Below are 12,242 nucleotides of genomic sequence, written 5' to 3' on the forward strand. Positions count from 1 at the left end.
ACTTTTAAAACTCTTGGAAGGGCAGAAATTTTCTTGACTGAAGTTTCCACAAGTTAGCTTAAATTCCTTTTTGAGCATCAGGGAGCAAAGTCTCCTCCTTCCTTATGTACATTTGGGAATAATGCAAAGCCCTGTTGCTCTGTGTAAGCCACCTCCAAATGAACCTAGAAAGCACTGTAGCACAGGCAGGACTTGGCAGAGCAGCACAGACAGAAGGGTTACAAAGGCCCTGGTGAATGTTCTGCTCATGAATCATGACCCTATGTCTGCACCCAGGAGCATATGGTCTTCCACACTGCGCTCTATAAATTCTTCCTTGTCTCCTCCAATCAATGCCAGTTCAGTGATTCTCAAACACATTTGGGACATGAATTTTGGATGATATAGAAGTAGTATATTGCGATAACCTGTTATGAATATATTGTCCCATAATGGTGCACACTAAGTTCTTGCTGGCTACATGGAGCAATAAAGGCCACCTTTAAGGACATCATGGCACAAACCACTTGTTTTCATATACCAAAGAAAAGAGGTATGCTAGGGGCACTAAAGCAGGACTCACAACTGGCAGCTCACCTTAAAAAAGTATGCCCTAGATTTAGTGGAGAATCACAAAATCATTCATTCATTGAATCATAGAATCACAGAATATCCTCATTTGGAAGGGACCCACAAGGATCATTGAATCCAACACCTGGCCTGCACAGGACCATCCCCAAGACATGAGGATGCCCCAAGACATGGCCCTGCACAGGACATCCCAATGGCACACCATGTGTCTGAGAGCATTGTCCAAATGCTGCAGGCTTGGTGCTGTGACTGCTGCCCTAGGGAGCCTGTTCAGTGCTCAAATATGCACAGGCATGTTTTTACCCTCTAGGTGAAAACCCATATTTCTGATAATTAACCTTAACATCTTATGACTCAACTTTAGGTGATTTGCTTGAGTCCTGTCACTGAGAAGAGTCCTGTCACAGAGAAGAGATCAGTGTCTGCTCCACCTCTTCCACTCACAAGGAAGTTGTAACTGCAGTGAGGTTCCTCCTCAGTCTCCTCTTCTCCAGGATGAACAGATCAACTACCTTCAGCCTTTTCTTATACAGCTCGTCTTGAGGCTCTTCACCATCTTCACTGCCCTTCTTTGGACACCCTCTGATAGCTCAATGTTTTTCTTATGTTATGGCACCCAAAACTGCCCCCAGGACTCGAAGTGAGGCCACCCCTGCCCAGAGCAGAATGGGACAATTCCCTCCCTTTCCCAGCTGGTGATGCTGGGCCTGATGGCCCCAGGACAGGGATGTCCCTCCTGGCTGCCAGGGCACTGTTGACTCAGATCCAACTTACCACTGACCAGGACACCCAGGTCGCTTTCTACAGTGCTGCTCTCCAGCCTTTCATTCCCAGTCTGTCCATACATTCAGGGTTGCCCATCGCAGGTGCAGCATCTAGCACTTTCCCTCATTGAGCTCCATATGGCTGGTGACTGCTTATCTCTCTAATTTGTCTAAGTCTCTCTGCAGGATTTAGCACACTTAACAACACAGTTATGGCTACAGTATGACTTCTGAAATCCAATATTTGGCCAAAGTGCAGCAAGTACATGTACCCTGCAATAGTGTGAAGCATCAGAGAGCCTCTTGTCTCCAGCACCAAGATGCCTACTTGAAGAAAAGTGTCACTGCAATGCTACCTGTCAAACTCCATAAAGACTGTGCCTTGTCCTTCTTCAAACCCTCATGAAAGCTCTGCAGAGATCACTCAACCATTTGTAATCTGATCATGCTGAGACAGCTGGCAAGCAAAGACTGCCCATTTGTACCTGAAATACATTTATTTTGCCAACATTTCAGTCTCCAATAGACCATACACTCCTGCTGCACGCTTCTTACTACACGCTTTCTGTAATCCCACACTATTTTATACAAGCATTTAGGAAATGTAAGGCTTTTCTTTTCTTTAATTTCTTTTTTTTTTCATTGCTTACAATGATCCTTAATGCTTTATCAAGTGCTCTGGAATTTACTATGTCAAAATTATAAAAGCCACAAACTAAAGTTTTATGAAAGCTAAAGAAAACAAATGGCATATGCCTTGAGTTAGTAGCAAATACAAGCTCTTAGAAGAACTCAGATGCTTCTGCAGTGAATAATACAGTTGTGAAGAAAATTTTAAATCTATTTAATATTAATTCAGTACACTGATTTCAGTGGGAATATTGCCTGAAAAGGATGTTGCTACTAAGATTTCTGGAAAATAACCAAGCTTTTCATTTTCCCTTGCACATTGCAGTCTGTATTTAGCTACTGAGGGACAGCCTTCAATCTTCTGCTTCCCTACTTTGAACTATGAATCACTTCCCAGATGTATCATATTACACAGATGCTCAGGAAAAAAAAAGGATAGTGGTCCTTCAGTTAAGATGGTTAAGAAAACAATAAAAGTCATGGTAAAGACATTTAAAGGCTGAAAGGTTAACACTTGAGCATCTAGTACTATCTATCCTCCATTAGCTTTTTAAGTAGCACAGAAAGGAATGCAAACACTTGCAGGCACGTAAGCATCTTTGCAATGAATATGTATTTTAGAATTTCAAACTGAACTTTCACATAATCTTTCAGGCACTTCTGCCATTCTAAGTTATACTCCTGAAATTTTGCAAAATTAGTCATTACCTCATATGTCAAATTGTCACACATACAGAGGACAAGAGACTTACTTAAGGAAACAGACAAAGGCTCAGCTACTTTCTTGCTCTCTCACTCTTCTTTTACCTCATGAAAGGAAAAAAACTAATTTGCGCCTGAATGAGGATGTGTGTCATACAACAGCAACAGAGTTTTGCATTTGGGAACTGCAAATATATTTGAATTTTATGCATGGAAAGAGCAGCAAGTCTTTTGAAGAATTAGATCTTCAAAGCTTAATTTATGTGATACAGGAAGACATAAATAACATTCATAAGAATGATAGCAAAAAGAAGCATGAGAACAGTTTTAACTGTAGTGAATATAAATATATACATTTCTTTTTTAGACAAGGGTTTCTTAATTAAAATGATGTAATGACATATTACAATGCTTCAAGGAGTTCATCAATATTTGATATATTTTGGATATATACTTGGATAATGAAAAGCCTGAAAGGATTTCTAACTGATCTCTAGAGCTTTAAAGTGAACTAGAAATTCCACCATATGTTGTACATAGCTGTGATCTCAGTTTTGAAGACAGGTAATTATGTAAAAAAAAAACCCCAAACAGTTTATTCAGATCTTGCACTTCAGTCTAGCCCTGTGGTATCAACTCTTAGTATTCAGATGATTATCCACTGAACATTGAAACTATGCAAAAAGATCTATGAAAAACTGGATCAGCCCTGACATGCTCCCCCTTTTTTTTTTTTTTTTTTTTAAGGCAATATTGTCTTAAAGTCTTTCTGACAAGCTGCTACCCTGCATTGCAGTACATTCCTTGAGTGCATCTGTTCTTCTGGTACTGTAGAGGAGTTGACGCTATCTTGCATTCTCCATTGTGCTCCAATTCAAAGCATAACAAGGCAACCAGAATGTTAATGCAAGTTAACTAATTATACTGCCTTGCTGATAACTTCAAAATGCAGCAGGTAGGTGGGGAAAAATTTAGTTGTCTCCCTCAGATGCATGATGTCATGCCTAACATAGGATAGAAGAGGAACAGCTGCCAGAAGTACTGGCATCCCAAGTACAAACCCTAAAACATAAAAATCATCTATAATTGTTTAGAATATAAGTTAAAATTTGAATATGTATTTATTCTGAAAATGAAACATCCAGAGGTTGCTCTTGGTGCTCTGTGCTTAAATTATGCACACAAACAGACATCCCTCTGGAAGGTGTATGGAAGGAGAAAATGCTACCTTCAGATACTTCCCACTAACACACACTGACTGTAGCAGCAATAATATGCCTCTGACTACTGTCATTCATGAAACCATTTTCACTGACAGAATATAAATTAATTTTTCTCAACAAATTAACTGATGCTTCTTTTTTTCAGTTAGATATGATAACCGATTCAGAGCAGGAGAGTGTGCAGTGACACACTCTGAAGTGATAATTTAAGATAAAGACTCTTCTGCAGGTCACAGGTGTCTCATGAACACACCCGTAACCTGCACGGCACACAGGCATCCTTTCTGAGTCCCTGACACCAATAAATGCAAATTATTCCTCTCAGTCAGAAAGAAACTGTCTCACAGGTCATGTAAGATTTAGACGAAGAGATATTGAATCTGTTTTAGTGATCAGGCTCCACATTTCCTGAAGAGCTAGAGGAGTGCAGTGGGTCAGACAGCAGTGCCTTGGGAGCTTCCGTGCTTTCTGCTGTGAGACAGAGCTGCCAAAAGCATTTTTGTGCCACACACTCTTTTTTTTGGCTTCCTTCCCTCTACTCACAACTACATTTCATCTTGGTTGATACTGTAAGTTGGCTAGATTCACTTTAAAGACCACACTTTTTCTGCTCCCATTTCTCCCCTTCCTGCCAGCCACTTTCAGAAGAAAACTGCATAAAGTGAAGAGACCTGAAGAGTATTTCTTCACCAAAAGTTCTGGTGAACTAGAAATTTGTTTCAAAAGCTCCAAGGAAGATACTTGCTGTGTCACAGGGAGGAAGATAACTGAAGGAGGACTGTAGCAAACAGTCTGAAGGTGACAGACACTACTGAGGACCCCCTGTTCTCTTGCATCACTTGTGTTTAAATGGTGCTATTCACTCATGTCCCAAATGCTCACCATTCGGGAGCAAACTCTTTACTCAGGCTATTTTTTTTATTTGTGTGTGATGCTAGATTTGCTTTGTGTTGATCCATTCAGCTATTTTTCATATCGTCAGAAGAAAAGCCTCACAATCTCATGGAGCTTTAATGTAAATAATGAGGACTAAATCTCATATTTAATCTCTATAGCAAAACTTCCTTGTTTCTTACACGACCTGTGATTCTGGGAGTCAAAATGATAAAGAAGACAAAGGCATGTACAGCATGCAGGCTCCAATTCATTTCACTAAAATAGCTTAAAATACACTACTTAGGAAAATTAATACAGCATAACTTTCTAACATAACACATACAATATTCGTTTTAATACTTGCGAAAAGCCAATCATAAAATACACATTTTTCACAAGAGGAACCTATTTACAGTATTGCTCACCAGAACACCTTCCTTGACTAGCAAAGCAAGTTAACACCTTATAAAAGGATGTCTGAAATATGTAAAAACCATTTTCAAATCTGTGTCAGTGTTTCAGTAGCTGACGTCCTCCTACTGCAGCATTAAAGCAGTGTTGGAAAAGCATTTTTTATGTTTCTGCTTTTAATAAGAGGAGGGAAATCCACACATCCACAGGGAAGCTCTTCTACCCATTGACAGAGATGATCTTCCAAACTAGCAGGTCATACATATTAGCATAGTACTCAATATACAATAAAGAAACACTTTCGCCAATGATTTTTATATTCTATTAAGAAATTTATTTCCTCTTCAGATTTTCTTAGCACAAAGCTATGAAAGATCAGCCATGTCTTAACTATCACTAATCAGTAGCACTTACAACACTAAAACTGTAGCCCTTGGTTTTTGTTAATTAGAAAATCTGACATAAAATACCTAACCTGCCTTGGAAAATGTAATTTTCATTGACTTCCTTGACATATTTTCAAAGGTTCCTACCTGGTAAGGTAAAGACATTTCTGCTTCACAACTGAAAAAAGGACTTGTTTTTACTGTGATTTAAAGGTAGGTGAAGAAACCAGCTAGACTAATCCTCCTTCCTATTTCCTATTTACCTAATTGTCTTTTATGTCTTCTTGAGAGCCTTTTCTTTTGCCTCAGGAGGGCAAATCAACTCTAGTATAAATGAAAATCATGCCCTTTACATTTTGGCCTCAGTACATCACTAAATCCTCATACTTACTCATTAATAACCATCATTAGTTGATTTTGTAATAATTTAATTATTTATTATACATGGCTCAGAGCACAGTAATTGTCTATCTATACAGAGATTTAAGACTGTGGAAAGGCCTACAATTATGTGGAATTTTAGGACAATAAAATCTGTAAATACATATTTTGCTTATTAGCCTATAAAAGGATTTATTCTCCACATAGTGATGTTACTTCTCTTGTCTAAATAAGCATGCATCTTAGCTGTCTGTGCGTACCACATAGACCAAAGGACTGCATATAACTAACATATTTTCCTGTTTTCTATTATGTATATCCTAAAGCACTCACCAACACAAAAAAAAAAAAAAAAAAGGGGAAAAATACAGGGGAAAGAGCATGGATTGTAAACATGTGCAGATAAAACAAAACTGAAATTACTGAGCCAGGATTGTTTTTCTTTTTCCATCTTTGGCATTTTTCAGAACAGGATACCTACTGCATTCACAGAATCAATTCAGATGCACTCACACTAGTGCATCCCCACAGAGAGATTGTCCTATTAAAAGGAAAACGTGGAGCAGGATTATTACAGCTGCATATATTCATTTTATGAAATAAACAACTATGATGCTACTGCTTTAAAATGTGTCCCTTATGGCAATAGTCTTAAATTCACTAAACCACAATGGGCCTTTTCAGGAATGATTCTATTGTAGGTTCAAAGAGAAAGATAATGTACCTGGAAATATGCTTTGGGAGTGAATTATATCCATGCCAAATACATCATATTCTCAGCAAAATATGCTCCTCTCTCTCCACCCAACGTCATCTGAAAAACTTTGTTTCAAACCTAGGGAAGAGAACTTTTATTTTCAATTATTTTTTACATTGCATTTAAGGAATGTGGCATGAGCTTATGATGACCCCTTGCACTCCCTGGGCTTTGACTAGTACCAGGCTTTGTTTGGGTTAATTTGCACTGGATTTCAATGACACAATAGCAAAAGCCAGGGGAACTTCAAGGCTCCTGAACACCTTTAAAAGGTTTAAACAAAGGTTTAAGCCTTTGTTTCCAGGTCTGTACATCCAAAGGCTGCACAGAGACAACTGCCAGCCCACTCGTCTCCTTGTAACACAAGACAAGGAGGCTTATCTACTAGTCCTTGCCAGCTGTTCTACAATTCAGTAATTGAGCCCTACTCCATAATGTATCAAGCCTCAGTGTAAAGAAGGCTCTCTTTGTATACTCTCAGTGTCCAACAAAACCTCATTACATCTGTTTCAACAAAAAACAACTGGAAAGAAAATAATGTATTTTCAAGGTAGAAGAGCAGCCAGGTGTTTTAAGGAGGAAACTGAATTTTGTTTGTTTCAGTCTTTGCCTTGGCTTTCTGAGAAAGAATGAGCCTACAAACTATAGCAGTATATTTTGTTCAGTGGAAATAGTGGTATCTTATAGGAAGGTTACAATATAAATAAATGTTCTTGAACTTCAACAACTGAAAATTTACTTAAGGGAGTCCTGAATTGGACAAATTCCATCCAAAAGCCTCAGAAAGCCACACTTTTACCCCTGTTCTGTTCAAGTAAGAAAAACTGGAATTTTGTGAGAATACACCAAAGTATTTATGCAGCATGCCAAGCAGCATCACTACAGCATTAATACAGCTTTTAGGATTCAAACAGTAAAGTAGTATTTCCCAAACAGGAGAGGTTTCTATAAACAACAATAACAAAAGAAAACAAAAACAACCAAAAAAAGAGCCCAAAAACAGCAACAAAAAAAACCCCACAAAAAAAAAAAAACTCAAAAAAACCACCCCAAAAAACTAAGCAACAAAAAACAAAACAAATACAAACAAACAAACAACACAAAAAAAACCACCCCAAAACAAAAAAAGAAAGAAGAGTTCCAAGGATCACTCAGTAGGCCTTGCTAGTGCCACCAAAAAAAAACAAATCCCCCAAAGTTAGGAAAATTCTGTGCTTTGCAAAATAGGGCACAAATATCAAATCATATCATCATGTCAACAAGTTATAGCCAGTTCCCTTCTCCTGTGAGATGTATTTCATTACCATTATTTTAATTTAAAATGGGTAAACTATCTCTGGAGTAAAAATCTCTCAAAAACAATATTCTTCTTCATGCTCAGAGGAATTATGTTGTTGCAACACTTAGTTTTTGTGCAACCCAACTTTACAATGCTTTAAACAAACTGAAGAACACAGGACTTTTTATATCTTTAAAAATATAACAAGAAGGTAGTATCTTGGAAATAGCTAAACATTTAATAACTGATCCTAAATGCTGTCTTTAAGTTTGATCACCTACCTCACAATTAAGTTCAAGAGAAGATGTTAAAAAAAGCAGCAGAAAGAAAATACTTTCAGTGTGTTCTAAGCAGATACGGACTTATTTTTCAAAGTGGAAGATTGTTAGCTTTCTCCACACTGTATTTAATAGATTGAAAAGCTGGTTTGGGGGATGTGAGGTTTTTGTGGCTTTTTTTTTTTTTTTTGCATATGATAATGATTGTGTCTCTGATATCAGATATTGAGCACACAATTTTGGCAACGTAAAAAGTCAATCTGATGATCAGTAAATTTAAGCCTGGAAAGGCGAGCCAGAACACTGATGCACCAAAAATTTATTCTGAGGGGAAATGACATCATGCAGAAAGACAGTGGTAGATAATTTTCAATGTAGAGTATAAAAATTCAAGGAAAGTGCTAGGGCCAAAGCAGCATCACATCCTGGGGCTCCAAGGCTGACAGATAAGCCTCAGAAGTAACAGTTCACTAAGAGCCAAGCTGTAAGCATGAACAGTGATGCACAGTTCTGAAACAGCCACAGCTGGTGAGCTCAGGCAGATGAAAAACTGCCCATAGTGAGAGCTTCAGGTGAACACTCACTCCAAACAAGACCAGAGACAACTGATACAGCAGAAAAAACCCGAAAGAAATATAATGAGGAAATAATTGTGAGGAATTAAAATAAATAAAGAAATAAAATAAGGAATTAACTTAAGCTACTTCAGATCCCACAGGTTTGACAAATCCAACAGAGAAACAGAAAAACTGCTTAAGCAAACACAAAGGTACTATTAGTTTAATGTTGTTGGTGTAAGAGCCTCCAAAGGCTCACATATTTGTGACCCTGCATTGAATTCATGCAAGAGATGAAAGTCCAGCTGGTACTGAGCTCTTGACAGAAGATGACCATATAACCATAACCTGATCGCTACTACAGAAATTTGCTGGGACGAATCGTACAACTGGAGTGCACTGATGGCTACAAACTATTCAAAAAGGACAAGCAAAAAAGAGAGTTGAGGGAATTTTCCTCTATGCCAAAAATGAGATTGATCGCACAAAGGTGTTTTTGAAGAACAGCAATGTGCAAGCCAAGAGCTTATGGAAATTAGAGACTAAGCCAACAGCAGAAACCTAGTGGTTGATGTCTACTACATATTACCTGATCAAGAAGATGAGGTTGGTGAAGAGCTCTTTCTTCAGCTGCAGGAAGAATGACGCTTGCAGGTCACAATCCCAATAGAAGAGTTCAGCCTTGTGGATGTTTGCCGGGAAAATAGCACAGCCAACTGCAAGCAGTCTAGGTAAATACAGGCGAGCATCAAGGTTTCTAGTCCAGATGATGAAGACAGACCAGAGGAGAAGAATTTCTTGACTTGTTTCTCAGGAATATGAAGGAATTTAGGACAGACACCAAAACAGGAGGTAGCCTGGGCTGCAGCAATCAGGCCCTGGAGGAATTTCCAATGTTGAGGGGTACAGATCTGGTAACAAGCAGAATGTGCACCATAAACCAAATATGGCATACAATGCAGTTTGAAAGAAGAGGGGAAGTTAGCAAGATACAGGTGGCAGGAAACACCAGGAAGAAATGTGAATGGCTTGGACAGTCTGCAAAGGAAGAAAGGAAGGAAGCAGGTTCAAAAAGAAAATAGGAAGTGATGGATCACAGACAATTTAGGGCTGTATCTCAGAGGAGGTAAACTGCAGAACACCTGTAGAGATTTCAAAAAGTAAGGGGTGGCTTTGAACTGGATTTTTTGCCTGAAGACTTTCTTCAAGGGAATGTGTTTCTGTTTTTAGTCCAAGGAGTGAGATGAGTTGCAGAGATCTGCAGGTAAGATTACAGAGGAGTTACGAGACGACAAAAGGGAATTAAATGGAAAGGAAGGGCAAACAGGTCACAGTGCTTGGACAGTGCACTCAGAGAGACATGCTGACAGTGGGAACAGAACCACAGTCTGGGATCCAGGACCCACCGCCCTGAGAGGAGTCCTTGACTTCTGTGCCACACAATACCCTTCTCTCTAAATGGGAGAGACACAGATTTGACAGACAGGACAGTCACATTCAAAGGGTTGTGGTCAATGGCTTGATGGTCCCAGGTGGAGACCAGAGACAAGCAGATTCCTCCAGTGTTATTGTTGGGACTGGCCCTGCTGAAAACCTTTGTCAGTGACACAGACAGTGGGATCAGAGCACCCTCAGCAAATTTGCTGACAACACCAAGCTGTGTGGTGTGATGGACACACTGCAGCGAGGGGACGTCACCCAGAGGCACTTTGACAGGCCTGAGAGGGGCCTGTGTGGATCTCATGAAGTTCCAGAGAGCCAAGTGCAAGGTCCTGCACCTGGGCCAGGGCAGTTCCAAGTACAACATAAAGCACAGTGCAGAGAATGGATTGATAACAGTACTTAATTGGGATGCTGGATGATGAAAAGCTTGATATGACCCAGCAACGTGCACTGGCAGCCCTGAAAGCCAAACATGTCCTGGGCTGTGTTAAAAGATTGTGGGCAGCAGGTCAAGGGAGATGATTCTGCCTCCCTGCTTCACTCCCATGGAGAATTCTCCCCCTGTCTGGAGTGCTACGTCCAGCTCTGGAGCCCTCAGCTTAAGAAAGACATAGACATACTCAAGCAGAACCTGAGGAGAGCTGCAAAAACATCCAGGGAGCTGGAGAACTTGCCCTGTGAGGACAGGCTGAGAGAGCTAGGCTTGTTCAGCCCAGAGATGAGAATGCTCCAGGGGGACCTAAGAGCAGCCTTCCAGGGGGGCTACAGAATAGTTGAAGAGGAACATTTAACCAGGGTGATAGGAGAGGTGAGGGTTTTAAACTGAGAGAAGGTTTAGATTAGATATTGGAAATTGTTTAATGTGAGGGTGGTGAAGCACTGGAACAGGCTGTCTGGGGCTTGGAACAACCTATCTCCCACACTAGAGGGGTTAGAACCAGGTGATGTTTAAGGGCCCTTTCAACTCAGACACTCTTAAATCAAACACTTTTCACAGCTTATATAAGCAGCTTACATGGTTTGCACAGAGTTATTTTTTAGAGGCAGAGAGTAGTTGCATTTTGCAGCTTTACTTTATTAAAAAAACGGTTTGTTTTTCTCAGGTGTTCAATCAAGCACAGAATAAGAAAAGAAGGGGAAAAAGAAGCTTTCTGCGTTGTAAAACATGGAAGGCATCTACAGAGTTTCGACTTATGAGGTAGCTTACCATGTAACCTTATCCAAAACCTTTAGAAGTTTCCCTTTGACTTGAGGGAAATTCTCTTCACACTATGTTAATTACTGATGCTACGGCTATTTAAGAAAAAATTGTTATCTCTTTGTCTAATGGTCAAAACAAATTAACTTACCAACACCTGCCAGAATCTGAATACTTCCAATGGACTAGTGCCTGTATAGCTAACATGAAACTTGAACAGAAACAAGCTTATTTTTTTCCATTTGCTTTCACATTCCTTTCCATCTGGTGGCCTTCTATGATGGAATGACTACAGCAGTGGATAAAGGAAGTGTTACACGTGTCATTTATCTGGATGTCAGCAAAGCCTTTGGCAGCATTCCCCACAACATTCTTCTCTATTAATTGGAAATGGACTTGAAGAGTGGCTAAAAAGTGGTTGGATGGCTGTGTCCAGAGGGTGGTGCTCAATGGCTCAGAGTCCTGATCAACAACAGTTGGTGGCCCTTGAATATCCCTATTGGGACCAGAACTGTTCAATGTCTTTATTAATGACACAGACAAAGGGATCAAGTGCTCCCTTTAGAGCTGCCTCCAGCCCTGGGCTCCCAGCACAGCAAGGACACGGAGCAGCTGGAGAGCATCCAGAGAAGGCACCAAGGTGAGCAGAGGGATGGAGCACCTCTGCTATGAGGGAACGCTGAGAGAATGGGGGTTGTTCAGCCTGGAGAGGAGAAAGCTTTGAGGTCCCTTCCAGTCCCTGAAGGGATTTCACAAGAAGGATGGAGAGGGACTATTCACAATGGCT

This window comes from Pyrgilauda ruficollis, unplaced genomic scaffold, assembly GCF_017590135.1.
Source record: "Pyrgilauda ruficollis isolate IOZ18807 unplaced genomic scaffold, ASM1759013v1 scaffold218, whole genome shotgun sequence".
NCBI lineage: Eukaryota > Metazoa > Chordata > Aves > Passeriformes > Passeridae > Pyrgilauda > Pyrgilauda ruficollis.